Here is a 25,844-nt window from a genome sequence, read left to right as displayed (position 1 = left end):
ATAGGATACAGGAATGTGTGAATAGTAGGTTTATACATGAACTCCTTTGGCACCTAAAATGAATAACAGCAACTCACACTTATTTAGAGTTTTAATGTTTATAAATTCTTTATTTAAATTATTTCTTTTATTTTCTTTTTCTTTTGCCTACTATAACCCAGCTATTAAGACTCTCTTTTTATAAATAGAGAAAATACCCAAGCTAGAAGGGCTTTGAATCCAGGTCTGGTGTTAGCCTGTATCTGTCATTGGAAGAACAGCCTAGTTAATTTTGAATACTCGAATTACCAAAATATAGGACATCAGATGATGGTTTTGGGGGTCACCTTCATTCATGAAGGACATTTGCTAAATTGTGTTTCAAGTGGTAATGCTGGAGTGACTCCTTACGACAATATGGAACCAGAGGACTAGCCAATGAGCCTACTCCTTATAAACGTGCACAGGCTGATGAAAAATCTGAGTGCACTTAGAAACATGAGCAATAGCTAAAATACAGTGCAGGGAATGCTACGAACTTAAGTGATTTGGTTATGGAAATGTTCTCATTGTTATATATTTTCTGAAGATCCTCTATGATCTACTTTGATATTCAGAAGTATACTTAAAGTACAGCGTCTACAGAACTATGACTGTTCTATAACAGTGCTAGAAGTATGTTATTATATTGTTGCTCATACAAATTTTTATCAATTTTTTTTTCTTCTGTGGCAGGAAATTTTTCTAAAGGAATAAAAACTGAATAACTCTCCCTATCCAAATTAATAAGAAGGGGTATTAGTTTTTTTGGACTTAACAAGTAGGCAAAAATATATAATTAATAAATGACAAAACCAAAAAATTATATGTTAAGTTGCCAGCCTATCTTCTATTATATTGTGACAAAAACAACCAAAACATGAACAAAAACAACAACACAAAGTGCCGACTTCTATTTTTTTCTGGGATTTTGCCTTTGGTGATGGCACAAGTGCCTTCTGTCTGCTGTTTTTACCACAACATTTTGTATAAAGGAAGTTTTCTTTGTAGCAGCTGATCTTGGCAATTCCTTGCCAAGGGAGCTTTAGCATTTTCCAAGATCTTGTTGTGACATTACATCAGACTTTATGATTCAAGGTAGAGAATCTCAACACATACACAAAACTGAAAGGATGAGGAGAGAAGAGGAGCACCGTGGGGTGGCATGCCTCTACTGATAAAAAAAAAAAATGCAAGTCAGTCAGTGGGAGTTGGTCAGGTTGAAACACAGGCCTTTCCTATTAGCAAGTTCCAGTGAACAGGCTCAGCCTTCATGATGGCAGCCTCGGTGGTGACTCCACTACTGTTGAAGACCAGCACCCATAAAAAACTTTCATAAGAATGTTCTGTCTCTGGATGACATCATCCAGTTGAAGAAAAAGGAAGAAAGAAAGCAGAATTTTTCAAAACTAAATAAAAGACTTAAACATAGTGATGCTAGATAATTCAAGATGAGAGTAGCCACATAGAGAATACAAAAGCAGGACTGGTTTTGGTAAAAATGGTTGGGCTGAAGAGGGAGAATGAGCCCTGGAAAAAGACATTTTTATGGAACTAACCTGGAAGCTCAGAAAGCAAATGGGGTTCATAAAGAAATCAACCTTATTAATTGACCGCCTCTAAGTAAGAATATACTCAATATTATCCAGGGTTAAAAAGGAAGACAGACTATCAGAGGCAAAATGAAATTCAGAGGAAACCAAACCCAGTTCTCTGGAGACCTAGCCAATTAAACAGAAGAAACAATGTTCCAGTCAATTTCACCAGGAGTGAGGCTAAATTAAAACAGCAAAAAAAAGAAAAAGAAAAAAATACATGCCAGACCTTCCTTTTCAGAAGAGGCCTAAAGGCCTAGGTGCACCCAGTACAATTGTCCAGGGGTGGGGAATGTGTGGCCTCGAGGCCAGGGCCTCAAGTGCAGGACTTTAACTGAATCCAAACTTTGTAGGTTCTCTACCTCTGGACGGCAAAAAGAACTCATCAATGGTGAACTTCTACTATAACTAGACAAATTTTGACCAAATCAACCAGCAATTAATTAATTAAAGCAATTAATCCTTCAGTAGCTAAGATAGCCTCAATAATTTATCCTCCTATATATTTTTGATGAAAAGGCACCACCCTGAAGAGAAAATTCTTAAGATTTCCCTAATAATTTGACATTAAGTGTTGGAAAACAGACTGGGGTGATTGTGAATGAGCAATTTGGAAACTTGAAGGAACTCAGAACAAAGAAAGCCACTTTGTAACTGATACTCTTTCAAAGGGACATTTGAGTGACAACAACTTGTTTGAAAAGTTGAGTAGACAAAAGAAAATAATTCTTACTACTTTTACTTTGGAATAGTATTTTTCTTTTTAATGTATGAAGTATTCCCCTGAAATAACACCAGGGAAATCCTAATTTATTCTGGTTTTTTCCTTCCTTTTTTAAAATAGGTTTTTTTTTTTTTACAATTACATGTCAAAACAATTTTTAGCATTTTTTTAAGGCTATTGGGGTTAAGTGACTTGCCCACGGTCACGTAGCTAGTAAGTGTCTGAGGGTAGATTTGAACTCAGGTCGTCCTGACTCCTGGGCATGCCACCTAGCTGCCCCTTAGCATTCATATTTTACAAGATTTTGAATTCCAAATTTTTTTCCCTCTCTCCATCTTCCCTCCCTTCTTCTGAAATGGTAGGCAATTTGATATAGTTTATACATGCACTATCATATAAAACATATTTCTGTATTAGTCATAATTATGAAAGAAGAAACAGATTGAAAGAAAAAAACACTAAAAAGAATAAAGTGAAAAAAGTATGCTTTGATCTGCATTCAGAATCTATCAGTTCTTTATCTGGATGTGGATAGTATTTTCCTTCGTAAGTCCTTTGTACTTGTCTTGGATCATTGTCTTGTTGAGAAGTACTGAGTCATTCATAGTTGATCATTACACAATGTTGTGGATGCAGTGTCCAATATTTTTTCTGGTTCTGTTCATTTCACTTTGCATCAGCTCATCCAAGTCTTTTCAGTTTTTTTTTTCTGAAATGTCCCTGTTCATCATTTGTTACTGCACAATAGTATTCCTTTACATTCACATACTACAACTTCTTCAGTTATTCCTCAATTGATAAGCATCCCCTCAATTTCCAACATTTTGCCACCATGAAAAGGGCTACTATAAATATTTTTGCACATGTATTAGTCCTTTCCCCTTGGATATGATCTCTTTGGGTTACAGATCTAATAGTGGCATTGCTGGATCAAAGGATATGCACAGTTTGGTTGCCCTTTGGGCATAGTTCCAAATTGTTCTCCAGAATGATTGGGTCAGTTCACAGTTCCACCAACAGTGTATTAGTATCCCAATTGTCCCACATCACCTCCAACATTTTATTGGTTTCCCTTTTTTGTCACATTAGCTAATCTGATAGATGTGAGGTGGTACCTCAGAGATATTTTAATTTGCATTTCTCTAATCAATAGTGATTTAGAGCACTTCTTCCTATGTTTATAGATAGCTTTGATTACTTCATTTGAAAACTGCCTCTTTGTATCCTTTAGCCATTTATCAATTGGGGAATGGCTTGTATTCTTATAAATTTGACTCATTTCTCTATATATTTGATAAATGAGGCATTTATCAGAGACACTTGCTGTAAAGATTATCTCCCAGCATTATATTTTCCTTCTAATCTTGATTAAATTGGTTTTGTTTATTCAACAGTTTTTTATTTTAATAAAATCAAAATTATCTATTTTATGTTTCATAATGGCTGTAACTTATTTAACTTCTCCTTTAAGAATTTCGATTCTAGAAATCATCAAAACCACCTGGCACTAGCTAAAAAACAGAGTGGTGGATCAATGGAATAGGTTAGGTACATAAGAAACAGTAGTCAATGACTATAGTCATCCATAAACACAAAGACTTCAATTTCTGGGGTAAGAACTCACTATTTGACAAAAAAACTACTGGGCAAAGTAGAAAATTTTATGGCAGAGATTAAGCATAGACCAACATTTTATACCATATACCAAGATAAAGTCAAAATAGGTCCACAATTTAGACATAAAGGGTGATACTATAAACAAATTAGGAGAGGAAGGAATAGTTTACCTGTTAAATCTATGGAGAATGGAAGAATATATAACTAAACAAGAGATAAAGAACATTATGAAATGCAAAATGGATATTTTGAATTACATTAAATTTAAAAGTTTTTACACAAGCAAAGCCAATGCAACCAAGATTAGAAGGGAAGCAGAAAGCTGGGAAACAATTTGTACAGTTAGTGTCACTGATAAAGGCCTCATTTCCAAAATATATAGGGAACTGAGTCAAATTTCTAAGAATGCAAGTCATTCCCCAAGTGATAAATGGTCAAAGGATATGAACAGGCAGTTCTCAGATGAAGAAATTAAAGACATCTGTACTCATAGGAAAAAATGCTCTAAATCACTATTGATCAGAAAAATACAAAACAAGTCTGAGGTAACACATCACACGTAACAGATTGGCCAACATAACAAAACAGGAAAATGATAAATGTTGGAGAATATGTGGAAAAATTGGAACACTAATGCATTGTTGGTGGAGTTGTGAAATGATCTGACCATTTTGGAGAACAATTTGGAATTATGCCCAAAGGGGTATAAAAATGTACATACCCTTTGACCCAGCAATAGCACTTCTAGGGCTGTATCCCAAAGAGATCATACGAATGGGAAAAGGACCCACATGTACAAAAATATGTATAACAGCTCTTTCTGTGGTGGCTTACAATTGGAAATTGAGGGGATGCCCATCAAGTACGGAATGGCTGAACAAACCATGGTATTATTTCCTTGTTGATCCAATACTGATGAGAGCAAGGTTGAAGTGATGCCCATTGCCCACCTCCCCATTTTCCCCTCCACCCTAATAGGTTTTTGGTGCCTCTTCATGTGAAATAATTTACCCCATTCTACCTCACCCCTCCTTCTGCATGCAGTGTAGTCCTCTTTCTCATCTCTTAATTATTTTTTATGTCATTCCCTCCAATTAACCTTATACCTGTACATTCTGTCTATGTTTATTCCTTTTAGCTGTACCATTAGTGGTACAATTTTTAAGAATTAAAAGTACCATCTTCCTAGGTGGGTATGCCATCACTTCAGCTCTATGAAACCCTTATCTTTTCTCTTTTGCCCTTTTTAAGCTTCTCTTTTTTTCTTGATATTGGAGATCAAATTTTTGTCTTAATTCTTGTCTTCTAATGCAAGCTTGAAATCCTTCTATTTTATTGAATGACCGTTTTTTCCCCTCAATGTACTATGTTTAATCTCACTGGGCAAATGATCCTTCATGGTTATCCTAGCTCCTTTGCCTTCTAGAATATCATGTTCCATGACCTCCAATCTTTTATTGTTGCAACTGCTAAATCCTGTGTAATCCTGATTGTGTCTCCCAGATATTTGAGCTATTTCTTTCTGACAACTTACAGTATTTTTTCCTTGATCTCTGAAATTTTACTATAATGCTCTTTGGAGATTTTATTTCAGAATGTCTTTTCTGAGGTGATCAGTGGATTCTTTTATGCCTATTTTGCCTTTTGGTTCCAGGATATCAGGTCAGGTTTCCTTGATAGTTTCCTGAAAGATGCTGCCCAGGTCTTCTTTTTGATTATGGTTTTTAGACAGCCCAATAATTCTGATAATATCTCTCCTGGATCTATTTTCCAAGTCAGTTTTTTTTTCCCATGAGGTATTTTTCATTTTCTTCCATTTTTTCATTCTTTTGGATTTGTTTGATTGATTCTTAATGTCTCATAGAGTCATTAGTTTCCACTTACCCAATTCTAACTTTTAAAGAGTTGTTTTCCTCAATTAGCTTTTGTGCTTTCTTTTCCATTTGGCCAATTATACTATTTTTAAGGAGTTGTTTCTTTCAGTGGATTTTTGTGTCTCCTTTTCCATTTGGCCAGTACTACTTTTTAAGCATTTTTTTTCTACGCTGTTGGCTTTTTTTCTAATTCTCTTGCATCATTCTCATTTTTTTAAATCAATTTTTCTTCTACCTCTCTGGGCCTGAGAGCACTTTCTCTTTTTTGGTATTTTGACCTTGTTGACCTCTTCTGTGTTTGTGTCTTGGTCTTCCCTGCCATCATAATAACTTTCTATGGTCAGTTTTTCTTTATTTCTTTTTTTGTTTGTTTGTTTGCTTTTGCCTATCTTTTTTTTGGCCTTTTTTTCTTTAAGTTTGTTCTCTGTTCCTGAGGTGAAAAGGGTACTGTCTCAGGCTTCTTGTGCTACAGGGCTGGAGGCCTTGGCTGTTTACCTGGTGCTGCACTGATGTTGGCCTGAGGCCCATGGGCGAACCCTCATCTGGTGCTGCACTGAGGGGGTGGAGTGGGGATATGGCTGGTGCTGCCAGAGGCTGCATGGGTCTGGCAGCTTATTTGGTGCTGAGCTGGGTTCCTTGTGTGGGTGTCTGGGGTATGCTGAGGCCAGTGGGGTGTCTTTGTGTTTCCCTAGGATACACTGAAGCCCATGCCTGTCTGATCAGCGGCGACTACCTGTTTACCCAGGGCTAAGCCAAAGCAAGTAGCCAGGCCCTGGACCTGGTTGCTGCCTTTTGCTTTCTGATTTATTTTTAAAGTGTGTTTTGCGATCTAACAGAAAATTCTACATGACCTTCATGGGATGATAAAGGGGTAGCAGTCTTCTCTGGTTACTTATGCAGCATGTGTGCAACAGACCTGTGATAGTTCTATTTAGTAGCTTTTCTTTCCTCTACCCATTTAGATTGCTTAGACATGTCCATTGTAAATCTCTTTTTATAGAGTTTGTTAAAGTCTGTATCAGTCCATTTCTTCCCTGATTAGCATTTTACATGGAAAAGTATTTTACCATCAGGGATTCAAAGTCCATCAATAAATTCAGAATTTCAGTTTTTGCCTGTATATACCTATTGTTTTCTCCTCAGTTGAGGTTTTTATATGTAATGGGCCCACAAAGAACGTAGTTTCTGAGTATGCCCTTTTATTTTTCTTGAATAATAAACCTGTCCTGACTATATTTTATCAAGAGATTTGACTCCAGGCATTAGTATCAGTGTGTTTAAAGGTTGTAAATGCATGTTTGCATATGCATAATCACATATAGTAACTGTGAGGGAGAACATCTATTATAAAAATCTCACTTTTAAATTTTTTATCAAATGAAAGAAATGAAAAGGGAATTAATTTAAGGGGCGGCTAGTAAACAGATGGATGATGGGACTTGATGCTTCATATCTAGGTCATAGGTATTGTCTAGAGTGACACAGACCTGAGATCTACATCCAGAAATTGAATCTAACTTGTTAGAAATCTCAGAAATAAAGTTAACATCTTTAATGTACTAAGCTCCACCACCCAGGATGTTAAATTTTACATTCTTTAAACAAATTGGAAAAAAATATTGAGGTGACATCTTTAAAAAGAAACAAACAAAAAAAAAAGGGCTTTGTAAAATCAAACAAGAAATAGAAAAAAAAGAGAAAAGTAAATAGGGGATGAGTGGTAACTTTGTTTTTCACTTGTGATCAACTTCATGTTAATGGGGTGATATCCAGACTTTTGTAGAGAGAAATGGTAATTGTATTTGGGGTTTGAGGAGCCTGTTGCTTCAAAAATGTGTTTGAGGCATCCTTAGATAGGTGTGTACCATGAGTGGTATGACGCCAAAATACACTGGAACATGTTATCTACAGGTCTTGTCATTTCTAAACCTGACTTTTTTGACATGCTTTGTCATTTTAAAAAATGGATATTAGGGTTTTTGGTCATATTAAGAGTGTTGATTTTATTTTCCTATAAAAAGTTTTTTTTTTGTTTTTCCCCATCTTATCTCCTCAGTTTATCCTCTCCCCCATCTCCTGCCCCTTATGGATTTTTATTTTGGTCTATTAAGAAGCTAGCAAAAGAAAGTTATCAATGCCATTTGTGTACATATACCAAAGAAGTCAGAATGAATGAGAATAATTTCCTGGTTTATACTGATGAAGAATTACAGGGAGTCAGCCAGGGAATCCACAAGAAAATTAAAATTGTTTTTAGGGCATTTATGTTTCTAATGCAGACCAGGGACCCCTTTCAAATCATTTTCATGGATATAAAGCTAATAGTCAATCCATGAAAAAATAGATTTTAAAGTGAGAGTAGTCCAGGTTGATCGATGATTTAAAAAAGAATAACTAAAATATGACTGACACGCTTGTTTTCAACATCTTTTGTAGAAGAGTTTGAAAAGGGAGTATTTTTTTTTAAATTTTCCTATTGCATTAGACTTAGAAATGATTCCACAAAAAATAAATGTAGGTGATATTTTATTTTGAAATCCCTTATTAGATGTCTACATGAAGTATATCAAGCAATAAGCAGGACTGGTTTTATTTCTCAAGTTTTTCGTCTTAATGCTCCCATAACATTATTCAACCTAAAGTTTTCTTTTTAAAAATACAAAATTGCATTAGCTACTACTAAATTGAAAATTTTTATTATTGATTTTTCACAAACATTGGAAATCATTATGTTAGCTGGGGGAAAAGTCCTGATGTAAGAGTGTAAGCAGATAACTTGGGTTAGTCATCCTCTTTCAGTGTAAGCAACTTCTGTGTTCTAGGATGCAACATGAAATTATCTTTGCATTAAGATCAGTGCACCACATTAACACAATGCATTATGAAAAAAAATTGTATTTAATGAGAACGTGCTTTACATTGTACTTTTTGGTATTTTTTCAAAAGTTATATTTGGAACAATTCTGAAGCTGTTAATTTAAATATATACATATATATTTGCAGGTTTAGAAAAAAACAAAGGTTGTGACAATTGGTTCCTTCACAATTTTCCATGTCATCCATCAAAATATTCAAATGGGTATTTTTTTTTCTTTTTGGCTAGGCAATAGGGTTAAGTGACTTGCCCAGGGCCACACAGCTAGTAAGTGTTATGTGTCTCAGCCAGATTTGAACTCAGGCTCTCCTGACCCCAGGGCCAGTGTTCCATCAATTGCACCACCTACCTGCCCCTTCAAATGGGTATTTTCAAAGCTACTGTTCAGAAAAAAAGATACTAACCCCCAATCTTCTCCTCCCCAATATGATTCTTCTAAGGAGACAATTAAAAGTTATAAGTCATTAGAAATCATTTAGTCCAACTACCCACTCATATAAGGATCCAGTCCATAACACTGTTAGGAAGATTTATTTCTAATAGGGATAAGGAGTTCTCTCTATCATGAATCAGATTCTTCCATTGATGATCAGCCTAAACTTTAAGAGTGTTCTTCCTCTAAATGGACTGTCATCTCCCTCATTAAGCCCATTGTTCTCATTGCAGTTTCTCCTTCTGATACCAAGCAAAAAAAAAAAAAGCTGGTTCTCTTTTACACATGATACCATCTCAAAAAAAAATCTATCATACACAAATATATATACATATATATGTATATATATATATATCACATACAAATATATATGAATGTATATCTATATCTATCTATATATATGCATATATACATATATATATTCATGTTCCTTCCCACGTATGTACCCCTAACCATCTACTTTAATCAATTTTTCTCAAGGCTAACCATTTCCATTTTATTCTACTTTCTTATATAAAATCATTTCCACATATCTAACACCTAACCCTCCCTTAGATACTGTCATTAATCAACACCCCTTTAAGAAGCAGAGACCCAAAACTACATTCATTATTGCAGAATCATACTGAGCATTACAAGGTTCAGTGGGATCTATTTAAAAATCTTGGGATATATATGCTACATATGAATTACCATGGTATAAGATTGTATGGTTAAGGTAAGATGGCCTAGCTTCTCTTCAAGTGGAGAAGCCTTGGGTTTAAATGCCAGCTCAGACACAAACTTGGAAAGTGAATTAAGTTTTTGTTATTAATATTCAAGTCCCTCCACCAAATAATCATCTAAGAACATAAAATTTCAGAGTAGGTGCTGACTGCACTGGTTGAAGGAATTGCCTATACCAACAAAATTGCAGGTCTGATTTAAAAAAAGAAAAAAAGATTATGTTCCAGTTTAATAGCCCCATCACAATGTTAACACATATAGAGATTGTATTTAATAAAACTTTGATTTTTTTTCTTTTAACATTCATTGATTTCAAGCCATATTCCTCCAATCCTGCATTTGTGTAATTAATGTTTTGAACCCAAATATAGGAGTTAACATTTAGAGCTGTTAAATCCCATCTGGCTGATTCAAGCTCAATTTTCTAGCTTAATATAGTAATTTTTAATCTTGATTGTCATGTTTCATATTATCTAACCCCGCCAGCTTTGTGTCATGCCCAATTTTGATAAGTATTGATAAGATAACAGGCCAAGAACTGATCAGCGGAGGACTATGAAGGACTACCAGAAAACTCCCTCCAGGAGGAGGGAATTTTTTTTCCCTCCTAAGATTTTTCTATAGGCCACAGTTTCCTTAACTATAAAATGAAGAGTTCGCCCTAAATCATATCTAAATTCCATTCTGACTCTAACCTTCTCTGACCTTTCATTTTCTTTCACACAGCTAAGTTGACAAATCCATGATTATCCATATGAAAAGAAAAGCAAGTAGCTCTCAACTAGGACTAAATACTTTGGGGTAAAGTTGCAAAAACCAAATCAAGACTAAATTTACTAAAGCATTTAGGATTTGATCACGCATGAGCCCCTGCAAAACTTGTGTATGGTTGTGGCTGTGTGGTTTGTCCTTCGTTCTTGAAGAGGACCATGACATCAGGGAAATGATAACATGACTTGCAATTGAGTTTGATTTGAGTGAGGGAGGGTTGTGCAAAGTCACCAGCCTCACTTTCTCCTCCAGAACCATCTGGATCCAGTGCCCAGATGTCAATCAGGACAAGTGGAAATGGCCCAGGATACAGTGGGGGACCTTGGCCCTTTCAAGCTAAGGTCTTCTCAAGTTCTTACTTTGAGTGAGACAATGCCCATTCAGTGAATACGCCTTTTTAAGAAGTGAGTTTGTTCTTTCTCCACTCCTCCTGAATGATATCTGGGCACTGGACCCAGATGTCTATAGAGGAAAAAGTGAGGCAGGTGATTTTGCACAGCCCTCTATCACTGGAATCAAAGTTAATTGCAAGTGATGTCATCATCTCTTGGATAACAAAGGACAAACCACAACTCTTGCAAAACTATCTTGGACTTGAAGAGTGTTGTGGGTTAATGGGTAAGGATTAACAGTAAAAAAAAGCTCATAAAATTCTGCTTATGCATATCTTTCATTTGTGAAAATATAAGGCAAGTGATTTCAAAGAAAACTACATTTAATTAAATAGCATAGTTAAATAAGTGACCCGCCCCATCCCCCTCCCCCCCTCCCCCCACATGAATAAATACAGTGATACATTCTACTTGGATTTCCATCTGATTGGATTTGGTCCATTGTTCTCATTTTTAGGGATGTTTTAGGAATGTATGAGACTCATTACAACACAAAAGAATTACAATTGTTAGCTTATTGCTATACACAACTGTTACATTCTAGGTATGAATTTCAAATTCAGCAAGCGTTCATTGATCTGCTATTATATGTCTAGATTATTTCCACAGCCTCCTAGTTGGTCTCCCTCCCTCAAGTCTCTTACCATTCTAGTTCATCCTAAACACTGCTACCAAAGAAAGTTTTCTTCAGTGGCTTCTTAATGCCTGTTAGGATAAAAGATGAATCCTTCTGTTTGGCTTTTAAAGTTCTACATAACCTTTATTTCCACAGCCTTTATTTCCAGGCTCATTGAATGCTACTCCTTTTCTCAAACTGTCATTGATCCAAATAAGTCTTACCCCTTTTATTCATTAAAAACAAATTCCATCTACTAACTCCATATGTTTGCACTGTCCAATCCCTTGTCTGAGATGAATTTCCTCCTCAATTCTGCCTCTTCAAATACTTCTCTTAAAGTATAGCTCCTATCCAGCCCCATCCCCAATCTTCTGAATAAAGCTTTTCCTGATCCCTGCAATTCATTGAGCCCTCCCTCCTAAACAACTTTGTATTTTATTTAACAACTTTGACTGTATTTGTATTTAGTAACTTGTATTTGTAGTATATTTATTTTTATATACACTTCCTTTCTCCACCATTATAATATGATTGTCTTCAAGTATGGATTGTTTCATTCTTTGCTCTTGAATCCCCGGTGCCCATCAGTGGAATCTGGCACATAGATGGAGTTTAATATATGCTTATTGATTGATATTTTGTACAAGAATCTGTATTGATCAGTAAGGAGATCCTTTCCACTTTGAAGTATCTCAATATAGAACGAGAACAAACACAATTTCTAATCTCAAGAAGTTTATAATCAAATTCATTAATTTATCAAAAGATAATGAGGCAAGTACTAAATGCTACCTCCACTACTAGGCCTTTTCTTATTTGTAACCTTTACCCTATTATTTTGCACTTAATTTTCTATGTACATTTTCTTTTCCCTAATACAATGTAAATCCCGTTGATGTTAGGGATTTTTTTTTGTCTTTACATCCCTACTACCTACTAGAATGTCTTCTGTATAGGGAGGCTTAGTAAATGGAATGGAAATACTACATACAGAGCATTGTGTGAGGAACATGGACACTGTTCTCAAGGGACTGACAATCTAATAGAGAGGAAGTTCTGTCAACAAATAGCCATGATAAAAGGGAAATTGAATTAAGTGAAAAGGAAGAGCTCCAAGGAAATTCTATGCAGAATTTAAGGAAAGAAAATAAGATAATGAATATTGGAAGAGTATCAGGGATAAGTCAAATGGGGACTTTGAGTTAATTGGACAAATAACTTGGACGAATGGGAAAATATCACACTGGTTAATCCCCTTAAGTGGTGAAGATCTGAAAACAATGATTAGTCACTTCTAGAAGTTTAATGAAAGGTGTGTGTGTGTGTGTGTGTGTGTGTGTGTGTGTGTGGTATTACTAGTGAGCTGGAATTGTCTGTAGTAATAGAGTTGTCTCACCAAGCATTTTGTAGCATGAGAGATTAACCACGCAGTGATTGCCACTTTTATCATCTGTGACATTCTGAGATGCAGATGTTGCATTTTTTTGCACAAAAAGAAACATGTAATTGTTATAAAGCACTACTCTGAAATTAGTCTGATTATTCGATTTGATTTAAAATGTCATTTCATAAAGGTTATGTTCAGTTGTGAAGATTAAATTCATATGGCCATATGTTAGAAAAATTTTATGTATGGAAAATATCCTCAGTTGAAGATTATAAAGTTGAAAATTTCTGGAGGTAAAATATCTTGCTTTTTTATTTTCTTAAACCATTGTCTCTCAATTAAAAAATCATTACATTAAACTCACAAATGGCAATTTATTACGGCAAATGTAATCCCACAAATGGCAAATCATTGTATCTAAAAATCTGGTGGCATTTTGATTTAAAAAAATTGCATGAAATCTGCCAGTATGCTAGAAATGAAGAATCAGCAAAGAAGATTATTGTTTTACCCTAATAATAATGTAATCATTAAGAGAATAACATTTTCCAATTGCAATTACATGCCCTAATTTTAAAGGCGCTATCATTTACAATAATTTGGCATATTTGGTCCATATTTCTTTCAGGAATTTATTTCTTCATTATGCCTCAAAACAAATTTATGGTGCATTTATGTTGGTGAAGATAATTTGCTTAGTTTATTGTGAATGGAAATCAGTAATTACATACAATACCATTTTCTATAGACATAAAGTTAATTCATGGTAGTAATTTTACACACAATATTAGCTTGTGTTAGTTATGATAAAAATGTTACTATGGCAAATGCCTCTATTAGAGCATAATTTCCTTGGACTTGATGAAAAAGGAAACATTGACTTAGTAATAACACTTTAGGGGTTGATTTTGTGACAAACATCTAGACTAATGCTTCAGTTTTTGGTAAGGTTATGGTCCACACCCTACTAACCAATACCCAAGATAAAACAAACCAAAACAAAAACTTTCAAAGCCTTCTCTAACTTTTGAAGTTTAGGTTATAATTTTCTGCATGGATTCATATACAAATCTCTGAGGTTTCCTGCAGGAATGGAGATGACCCTGGATTTTTGAAGCCCATCCAAGTTCTGATGGATCCAGCCTATAGAGGCAACTTGGTATAGTGTATATATAATGTTAGACTTGGATTCAGGAAAGACCTGGGCTCAAATGGAGCAGACGCATATCAGCACTGAAAGCATGAAGTCTGTGAAACTTAATGTTCCTACTTGTAAAATGGGATGAAAACAGTAGTACCTACTGCAGGATTACAGTCAGGCTTAAATGAAATAATGTGTGTAAAATACTTCAGGAAATTAATGTCCATTATTATTGACAAGCCCTCAAAACCTCCAGTTATGGATGTCACAAAAAGCTGTGCATCTTTCGTCAGAGTGTGTGGGATAGCTACCCTAACCCAAATTAAACTCAGAGACTTCTCAAGGTGGAAAGCAAAGGTTACCTTTCTTACAATCTCCCGAGATGGCTGTCTGCTCCTTCGATACACGGAGAGAGAGAGAGAGAGAGAGAGAGAGAGAGAGAGAGAGAGAGAGAGAGAGAGAGAGAGAGACAGAGAGACAGAGACAGAGAGACACAGAGAAGAGAGAGAGAGAGAGAGAGAGAGAGAGAGAGAGAGAGAGTGCGTAACAGGGGACGCCTTATAAAAGCAAATCTCTGCCCACCACTCAAACAAGTCTCCACCTACCACTATCCTTTACCTCTTTAACTGGGGGTGAGCTTACATTCTAACTGGGAGGTGGGGCTTACATTCTAAGCTGGAAAGTTTCTTCCTACCCCCTTAACTGGGATGTGGGGCTTACATTCCAGGCCCAAAATTCAAGGACAAGGAAAGAGGTAGGAAGCCAAGGGCAAATGGCTCAGGTTGGGGGTGGGACAGGGCTTATTCTGTTACGTGCTTAAAAACAGGGTCTGAGCCGGGGAGGATTTTGAAAATAATAATAAAAAATTATTGACCTTTTGAGAAGGTTTCACCTCTGAGAGTTAGTTCATCTCTCACAAGAGGACAAACTTATCACCAGAATGCTGCATGTTGGTTATTTTGTTCTGTTTGTTTGCCACATTTCAAGAAGCCCTAAATACTAAGGTGTATGATATTTGGAATATACTGATATGTTTCTACGAAAAATGGGCCTACATGAATGCTTTTATGGATTTTTAGTATTACTATTAACATTAGAATGATTAGTCCATCTCCCTAATTTTACCAATAAAGAAAAAGTCCATAAAGCTGAAGTGACCCAATATGCTAGGACATGAGGATACAAAAAAAAAAGAGCAGTAAGTTCCCTGCCCTTGAGGAGTTTGCATTCTTCTGAGGACAAACAATTTGTGTGGAGATGGGTAAATACAAAGTATATGCAATGAAAATTTAAAGTAATGTTGGGGGGGAAGTAATCTAACAGTTTGTGGAAATGCTTACAATAGCTGGTGCCACAGGAGCAGAGGCAAAAAGGGAACTAGGTACTCTTAGAGGGAGTAGAGAGAGCATGCCAAACCTGAGGGATAGTGTAAGCAATGACCTAGAGGCAAGAGATGAAACAGACAATAAGAAGTCGGTCAGTTTGCTTGAATGTGAAAAGTGAGAAAGAATAATGCGAAAGTCAACTAGAAATTATATTTTTGAGCCATATTCTCTTTTTTTTCCTTTTTCTTTTTTCTGCTTTTAAATTTATTTTGTTTTAATTCACGGAACAAAACAAGCATTTCCCTAATGGTATAATAAAACCAGATGACTGCACATGAAATTGCAAGTTTACCACGGACAACTTGCTATTCCCTCCAAATATACAACAAAGTTACCATGCAAATTTCTTTTGTTTTCCTTTTTTTTCTTCCCTCCTCCCTCTCCCTACAGATGGCTACTATTAGACATACATATACACATATAATTATTTTATATATACTTCTATTTACCAAGTGTTTCTCTGGATGCAAATATCATTTGTCTCCATATGTCACTTATTTTTAATCTGTGTATTTGTAATAGTTAAAATGACTTAGTTGGTCAAAGTTGTTCTTTTTTGTGTATTTTGAAAGTTCTGATGCATTTTTTATTAATTTATTTTAATTTATCAACAATCACTTCCACAAGCTTTTGAATTTTAAATTTTTCTCCCCTTCCCGTACCACCTCCCTCCCCAAGACTGTGCACAATCTGATATAGGCTATACATATACATTCCTATTAGAAATATTTTCACATTGGTGATGTTGTAAGGAAGAATTAGAACCAATAGGAAGAACCACAAGAAAGAGAAAACAAAACATAACAGAAGAAAAAAATAGCAAATAGTATGCTTTGATCTGCATTCAAACTCCATAGTTCTTTCTTTGGATGTGGATAGCATTTTCCATCATAAGACCTTTGGTCAAAGTTGTTAACAATATTGCTGTTACTGTATACAATGATCTCTTGGTTCTGCTCACTTCACTGTTCATCATTTTGCTCAAGTCTCTCCAAGCCTTTCTAAGATCATTGAGCTCTTTTCTTATAGTGCAGTAGTATTTCATCACAACCACACACCACAACTTGTTCAGCCATTCTCCAATTGATAGGGATCCCTGCAATTTCCAGTTCTTTACCACCACAAAGAGAGCTGCTATAAACATACCATTCACAAAGTTATAATTACTATTTATGATTCTCCCTCCATCTTATTTTTATTCACTATTTTCTTTTTCAGCCTCTTTTTACACTATCCCTGCTACCTTATATTTTTCCTCCATCCTCCCACCCTCCACTTCACCCACCCTTCTAAAAGTCCTCCCGTCCCCTTCCCCCTCCCCCTGAATCTCAAAATCCACATACTCCTACAAAAGTCTCCCCCATATTCTCCTCTGCCCTTCCAAATACCAAAATACACACCCCTCTAAAAGTCCCTCCCCACCTGTCCTCCAGTTTTCTCAACTCTATATGTTCAGACTTTTACACCCTTCCAGATGTACACATTATTTCCTCTTCAACCCAGATGAGAATAAGGTTCTAAATTACAAGCTCTCCATCCCCACCTGCTTTCTCTGTATTAGTTCTTCCTTTCACGCCCTATTTTTGCAATATAATTGCTCTCTTTTTCTTTTTCTTACCCAGTTTTGTTTTTCAAAATCACTCCATCATTCACAAATCAGCCCCAACCTTTCTTTCAAACGACTTTAGTAATGATGACAGTTTTAAAAATACTCTTAACATTTTCATGTATAATAAACAGTTTTCCCTTAATGAGCATATTGTAATTAGTCTTTAATATTTTCTTTATGTTTCTTCTGGATCTTTTATATGAGATTTTCCATTGAGTTCTGGTCTTTTTATTACAAATACCTGAAATTGTTTCACTTTGTTAAATGTCCATCTTTTTTTTTTTTTTCGTTCAGGATTATACTCAACTTTGCTGGGTAAACTATTTTTATTAAGAGCTGGAGAAGGGAAACAGAATGATTTTTATTATATGAACAGAGTCAGTAGATAGACACACTGAAGCTTCTTGAGCAAGGGAAGGGACATGATCAGAACTGAGTCTAGGAATATCATTTGGCAACTGTTGAAAGACAAATTAGAAAATGGAGAGATTAGAGCAGGGATTCTTGATCTTTTTTATATAAAGGATTTCTCTGGGTTTCTTTTGAAACTTACAGATCCCTTCTCAGAATAAAATTAAACAATTGAAGGAAATGTTAAATTTCAGTTAGAAGTTAGCAAAAATAAAGATGCAATTTTTCCTCATCCAAGTTCACAGACCCACTACAATCTATGCATGTGTGAGAGATGATGTCTCAGAAGTGAAGCCTCCTCAGGTTCTTGTTAATAGTTCCTGATTGTTGCTTTCAAAACCCTACCCCATTCAGACCCTGTTTTTAAGTACTTAGCAGAAAGAATTGCCCTGCCCCCAACCTGAACTGCTTGCCCTTGAAAAGCTTCCTGCCTTTTCTTGTCTCTGGGCAAACTTGTGTCTTCTTGAATAGATTGTACCCCCTGAAAGCCCAGCCAATGGGATAAAGGGAAGGGGGTTAGGGAGGAGGAGCTCACCTCAGGGTATAAATAAGCCTTGATTTCTGTACCAACTGGGACTCTCCTGGCCAGCAATAAACTCCTTTCTACTTTCAAGGTATCTAAGTCTTTGTTTTTATTTTCGAGTAAGTGGTATCTGTCCCACACACATGGAACCTTTGAGAGTGTTTGGACCTCAGGTTATGATTAACCAGGAGTCTGGATTAGAGGAAGGGAGATTAAAAAAAAAAAGCAGGATATTTTGACCACACAGGTGAAAGTTTGTTTTTGTTTTGTGTTGTTTTGTTTTTTCTTTGGGGGGGGTGCAGAGGTAAATTGGTGACCTGCCCATGTGCACATAAGTAGAAGAGATAATGAAATGAAAAAAAAGAGGCACTGGATTTGGAATCAAAGAAGCTGAATGTGTACAATGATCTATTGGTTCTCCACACTTCATTTTGCATCAGTTTATACATATATACATACATACACACATACATACATACATACATACACAGACACATACAGGATCTTCCCAGTTTTTTTCTAAAACCATCCTGCTTGTCTTTTCTTTCTCTTTTCCTTTTTTTTTTTTTGGCTAGGCAATGGGTTTAAGTGACTTGCCCAGGGTCACACAGCTAGTAAGTGTTATGTGTCTCAGCCGGATTTGAACTCCTGAATCCAGGGCCGGTACTCTATCCACTGTGCCACCTAGCTGCCCCCTGCTTGTCATTTCTTATACCTCAGTAGTATTCTATCACAATCATGCACTACAACTTGCTGTCATTCCCCAATTAATGAGCATCCCTCAATTTCCAATTCTTTGCCACTGCATAAAAGTAGGTCCTTTTCCCTTTTCTTTGATCTCTTGGGGATACAGTTCTAGTCATGGTAGTGCTGAGTCAAAGGGTATACATAGTTTTATAGCTCTTTAGGCATAGTGCCAAATTGCTTTCCAGAATGGTTGAAACAGAGCAGAACTCTACCAGCAATGTACATATCACTGTTTTTCCAAATCCTCTCTAGTATTTGCCATTTTCTTTTTCTGTAATATTAGCCAATATGATAGATGTGAAATGTATGTGGTATTTTAAGAAATGTTGTGACAGATAGTTTCAGATCACCCTAACATGTTCAACTCAAATCCATTTCCTCTGTCTCTGTATCCTGGGGTTAGGGAGGCACTGTCTCATGTTCAAGCTTTTTTATGCTACTGTTTTCCGAGATAGTTCTATAGGTCTATAAGTTTTCAGTGCTTCTGGAGAGAAGTGGTCACTGCTCTCTTGGTCGTTTCCATAGGAAGAGTCTCTGTTCCCTTGGGACTGCAAGTGCTAGTTCTCCTTTCTGCCTTGAAACTGAGACCAGGGCCCTTATTCCCTCGTGACTGTCGGTAAGTACTCCTCTTCTCTCTGCTACTGGGACCCAGAATAGCATATGGGCAATAGAGCACCCAGTCCTAAACCCATTGCCAGCAAAGGCTCTCCTATAATCTCTTTCTGACCACTTTTCCTAACTCCTTACCATCTCTGGACTAAGAGCTCCTGAAACTTTGGCTACCACTATCCCAGTCACCTCCAAAGTTCACTGCTAGTGCTGCCGTTGTGTGTCCTCCAAGTCAGCCACCACTCCAGCGTCACAGACGTCTCCTATTGATCAAAATGTCTCACCCCAACCTTTTTTTGGCTCTGCTGCTCCAGAATTTGATGTAAGGTGCTACTTTAAATTGTTTGGTGGAGAATTTTGGGAGAGTTTGGCTGAGTTGCTGCCTCAACTCTTCCTCTCCAATTATATTTATTTCAGTTTCTCAATGGATATCATGATCTCCTTTCCTAACTTCATAGCATTGTTCCTGTGTATACTGGTTATATACATAAATTCTTATTTGTATTGTATGTAGGTAAATGCTTACATAGGTAAATTCTCTCTCCATCAAGGGAATGTAAACTACTCATGAATAGGAACTGTTTCATTTCTTTGATTGTATCTTAAGTACAATCTACAGAATATTGCTTAAAAATACTTGTTGACTGATCTCACCAAAATGAGTACACTTTTAAACTATGCAGCTCATAATCCATCTGTAGTAATGTTTTTCTTATTATCTTCTGAAATTCTTGCTCAGGCTCTCCCACAAGTACTCAAGAAAAATCGACCTAAGATGCTCAGTACCTTCCTGTAGATCTTTTGACATTTTGGAGTTGCAAAGTAACACTAAGGTTGCTCATATACTGCCCCTCACTTGTACTACATAACTGTTCTACATCCTCTTCCATACTAACATTTATTAAATGCTGTCTTTTAGATACCACTTTTCATACCACTTCTGGATTATAGGTTTAGATGATAAGATGTTTCAGCCTATTGATACCCACCATGCCATCCAACATTTTCTTTTGTGTTACTGGTAATATGTATTCTTGGAAATGGTGGTGGTCTAAGTTTTGCAGTCATACAGCATACTGGGAGGGTACCAATGATAAAAAGAAGAAGATCAGTGTCATAAAGCAGTTTGAGTTCATTGAAATTCTTTCACAATCTATATTCACTGTATAAATATTAGTCTATGAAAAAAAATTCCCATCTATGATAGCAGACATAAAAAGAGATGATGAATACAAAAGGGCTACCATTACAAGGATGAAATTAGTCTTTAGTCAATATGCTTGGAATTAGATATAGGGACTGAACTTGTGATTTCATTAGCATCGGGATCTCCCAGGCAAATAAACTTCTTCTACCAAAAGAAACTGGCAATTTCTGAGCAACTTATAGTCTGCACAACTTGTCAATAAATTTAGGTCTTCAGGACAGCTAGGTGGCACAGTGGATAGACCACCAGCCCTGGAGTCAGCAGGACCTGAGCTCAAATCTGGCCTCAGACACATAGCACTCACTAGCTGTGTGACTCTGGGCAAGTCACTTAAAACCAACTGTGTCACCAAAAAAAATAGTTCTTCCTTGTTTTAAGGATAGACTTCTATCCACATCCACTATACATTGATTTTCATGCTTGGAATTACTATATAGATATTTGAAATAAAATATTGCAATTTTGCTAAAACTTTGTTGAAGTGAAATAAATCACAGTGAAGGCAAAGTGTGGAATTTTATTTTTTTTTGTACTGAAAAGTAGTACAGTGACACCCAAATCATTAGGCCAAAAATATGGTTGCAAAATGTAGCTTCTATAGATCACAATTCATAAAAATTTGTTAAAAAATTCCTGTGGAATAGATCTAGGCTCTCCTTGTTGTTGTTGTTGTGAAGTCATTTTAGTCCTGTCCAACTCTTTGTGACCCCATTTGGGGTTTTCTTGGTGAAGATACTAGAGTGGTATGACATTTCCTTCTCTAGCTCATTTTTACAGATGAAGAAAATGAGGCAAACAGGGTGAAGTGACTTACCCGGAGTCACACAACCAGTGAGTATTTGAGGCAAGATTTGAACTCAGGTCTTCCTGACTCCAAGCTGAACACTCTATCCATTGTACTACCTAGCTGCCTCGGGTATCCATAATATTGTGCAAAACTCAATATTAATCAATAATACAATAATGTAGTAAAAACTTAGTCACTCTATATTAAGAGATTCTGGAATGCGGTAGATGGTAATATTGTACTCTGGCTCTTCCAGACTTAAAAAGTATTGCATATTTGTATATCGTATTTTAAAGGAATGGAAAAGGTGAAGGAAATCCAGAGGTGGGCAATTAGGATGATGAAGAGCCGTAAGGGATGACTGCCAGAAGACTCCTTAAAGAACATAGGCATACTTCTTCGTGAAACCTGAGTTCAAAGGTAAGCAGTTCTGCAATATGGGTGAAAGGGGCTTATAGCTGTCCATAACTATTAGTTATTTCCATAGCTATAAAAGGAAATTAAGACATCCACTTGTTGCTTGTGATCATTATTTGGTGTGGCCATGCAAAGTATGGACGCTGAATAATTTTATTGTTGTGTGTTAAGGATAAAGTACAAAGCAGGGACTAAAGAGATCACATGGCGATCGAGGTTCGGACTGAAAGCTATCGTGCCATTTGTGTTCAGTTGTTTCTGAGAGTAGTGATGTGAAAATATTAGGAGATAACACAGTATGGCATCCTTCTGAGCCCTTTATAGTCACTAATTATGTAAAGAGAGTGACTAGTGAGGCAAAAAGACCCAAAGCCTAGGAGATTGATATTAATATGAATGTTGTTGGACTGATAGCAGTATCACCAGCAGCATTATGAAAGCATCCCATCACTTTTGAAAGATTGGAAGAGGCAGTGAAAAATATTGGAGGAGCCAGTATAGCTTTCACTGCTTGTTTGAAAGCTTAAATGGAAATAATGTACACAGATAAGTTACTCCTTCCTTAGTGTTTCAGAAGTAGGAGTTGATAGCCAGCTTTGCTGGCAATGTTGGGGACAAAACAAAAAATAAGCTTCATGCTGCTTTTGAATTTAATTCTATCAGAGATCCATTCTATTATATTACAAGCATTTGTGAGGAAAGTCAATTCCTGACACTTTTCCCATGCCAGCCAAAAGCTCTGATTGAAAGCAATTATATCTTGTTTTTATACCGTGAAATGAAGGAGTAAAGTCAAGGGATAAATTAGGCTGGATTTCAAGCTATTATTAAATATGAGAAAAGTAACATTCCATATAAGGAGGGATATGGACAGAATATGCCACTCGCAGAGGATACCTAGCTCATCGTATTAAGAGGAACACTGCTGATAAAAACTGATTCTGAAAGACTCAGTCAATTTTGACAGTTCTTATGGGTTCAATACACATTTTTCCCAATTCTATACTTAAGATGAAAATCTTTCACTTCAATTATTTGAATGAGTAGGAGAGGACTCCATTAAGTATTTATGCTTCAACACATCAAATCATTCCTAGACCCTATGTACCGTATGTCATAGAAAGACATCTCAGTGGGTTAAATGTAGGCAGGTAGCAATGCCAGTGTAGAACTCAAAGTCATCTAGTGCTTAATGTTGCTGAGTCCGACCTCTGGATCTTGAGATTAGAAGCCTTGAAGAATTTGTGGTAGAAATGGTTACATGAAATTGGACTGGATTTGGTTGCTGATTTGATATAGGGGCTGGGGTATTATTTAGCTTGTTAGCACTGGTCATCTTATCCCCACTTCAAGAAAGAACTTCTTCATATGCTACTCGCATGGAAGGTTCAGAGTGGTTAAGAGCAAGATCATGGTCATGAGAAAGGAAATAATGTTAATGGCCAACAGTCAGATTAAGCATGGTGGAAAAAAACAAAGGGAAGGAAGATTAGTGAGACTATGTGAGTAAATGTCAAGAAACCTTGACAAATGGATTGGACTAAGAGTAGATTACTGCAGTTTTTTAGTAGTAATGAGTGTTAAAGTGACAAAGTACGAGATTAAGGCAGAGGATAGTTTCTTAAGGAATACCCTCAGAGACACAAGAAATTGAATTAAAGAAAGGGGCTGGTGGGTAGGAGGGAGCAAGGGATGGAGTGGGCGGGGAGAGAGAGAGAGAGAGAGAGAGAGAGAGAGAGAGAGAGAGAGAATGAATAGGAAAAGCAAGGACAGAATAGAAAAATGTTGATGGACGAGGGATATAATGATACAGAAGATGGAATATAATACAAATGTTCAGAATGTGAAAATATTCTGATCCAAATACATCCTTCGTTTGCATAGTGGTTACAAAGTGAATTTGGATTAGCTTAAGCAAATTGTTGGTGTGTCCAAGAAGAGTTTTAGAAGATTGGCATTATCCCTTATGTGAAGATAGGCTTGTTTCTGTAGTTAGTGTTGATTGTAGAGTCCTGGAGAGAGGAGATTACTGGAAATTGTGCAGGCTGGTAAATTTATAGGTTCTTTGAGTCCCAAGCATATAGGGTGACCCAAAAATTCATATTGTAAATTTAAGCTTTAATAACTTAAAATTCCATTAAGATTTTCAGGACACCTTATACATGGGATTTTAGGTCTGATTTTAGGTCCTCCAATGACAAAATTAAAGGTTTTCAGCTTTAAAAGGGACCTCCATAATCATCTATGCCAAAGAAGTCTTAAACAGGATTCCCTCAACAATATATCTAACAAAGTCTACCAGTTCTTTACTCGAAGAACTTCAGTGTGAGGGAACTGCTTACTTTCAGAGGCAGCCCATTCTACTTTGAGAATACCACAGCATTAGAATACAACTAACAAAGAGTAATGCTAACTCCATTTTTATCAGGAATTTTGCTTGTTTAGGACTCCATAGAACATGATTCCCCACTCAGGATAAAATGATCATCTGAAATTTTATCATCATGTTGATTAATTAAGCTTTGGAAACTCAACATCTTTCCATCTTTCTCAACCTATTCTCATTCTAGTTGGAAGGCTGGAGGGTGGAATACTGAATTCTTCCCCAACTTTTCCTTTATAAATGTCTGGGATATAAACTTGCTAGTCAATTATCCACTTTTTCATCAGCAGCACTTCGGTGCCTCTCCCTGCCCTTCTCTCCTTTCCTGATTTCATTTTTGTGCGGTCTTCCTCTTTTAGATTATATGCTACTTCAGGGTAGGGATTGTGTTTCTTCTTATTATTTTTACTTCTGGCATTTAGCACAGTGCTTGACCATAATAAGTGTTTAATAAATTTGTTGAATTGAAGTGAAGAGCAAGCCCTTACTGATACTAACTATTTAGCGTAGAGCAGAAAAGCCTTAGGAGGAATACCATAATTGTCTTCAAATTTTTGAAGGGCTGCCAGTTGGTATAGAAGCAGAATAGACATGTTCTTCTTAACTTCTGTAAACACAACTAATAGCAATAAGTCAAAAGTTGCAAAGTGCCAAATTATAATGTAAAAATTCTTAACAATTAATACTACCTGAAAGTACGTGAGTTGGTCTATAATATGCAGTTACTAAATGTTTGTTGAATAAACAAAATGTTCCCTGTTTAAATAACTCTTTAAACAAATACTCGTTAGGACATCATAGCAGGAATTCTTGCTCAAGTTAGAATGATGACAAATCACTTCTAGTTGAGAGATTCTGTTTTTGGGGTAAGGGGTACAGAATTAACTTCTTCTAGGAGAGTAGAGGGGACTGAGGTCAAACGAAGTGATTTGAGGCCAAAGATCCTGAAAATTCAGTAGTGTGGTTATTTCTGTTTTGTCACATATCATAGTTGCATATACAATAGTATCCTATTAACAAGGAGTTTTGAGATTCATATTCAATTTAGGAACATATTTTCCTTAATGATAATAACAGCAATAGCAACAATAATAAATGCTGTTCAGGTCTCTGGTATAGTATTAATGGGGAAATAGCATGCCTTAGTGGAAAGAATTGCTGGGTTTAGAGTCAAGGAAAGATTCTGGTATCATTGCAAAGTGCTAGATTTGGAATTATCTGATCTTACCCTACCACCTACTTGCTGTTTGAATTTGGTCAAGCTCCTTTCATCTAACTAGGCCTCAGCTTGTTTGTCCATAAAATAAGGGAATTAGACTAGGTGGCTTCTACAGTTCCTCCTAGTTCTCAACCTATGATCTTAAATCCTACTTATGATAGTGATTATTTCTGTGACTGTTATTTAACTTCTCTGCTTTAATCATCTCCCTAGGATGTGAAGTTCTACCAAATCACAGACCAGGTGTCATTAGTGTTTGTAGAGAGATTTCTCATACTGACAAAATCATATCATCTTCACATATGATTGATATCCATAATAACTGTATAGGAGTTTTAGATTCTTAAGGCACTTCACATATATAATTGGTACATA

The 25,844-nt window shown here is 36.2% G+C and overlaps 1 pseudogene; it reads left to right on the top strand.

Moving 5' to 3' along the window:
• Window positions 1-1,294: 1,294 nt before the first annotated feature.
• LOC110192146 (UAP56-interacting factor pseudogene) lies at window positions 1,295-2,178 on the top strand (annotated as a pseudogene).
• The last annotated feature ends 23,666 nt before the right edge of the window (window positions 2,179-25,844 follow it).

The sequence above is a fragment of the Phascolarctos cinereus genome, unplaced genomic scaffold (assembly GCF_003287225.1).
Source record: "Phascolarctos cinereus isolate Bilbo 61053 unplaced genomic scaffold, phaCin_HiC Scaffold_2;HRSCAF=192, whole genome shotgun sequence".
Lineage (NCBI taxonomy): Eukaryota > Metazoa > Chordata > Mammalia > Diprotodontia > Phascolarctidae > Phascolarctos > Phascolarctos cinereus.
The sequence above is the reverse complement of the archived record's forward strand: the minus strand, read 5'-3'. Positions and strand labels throughout refer to the sequence as shown.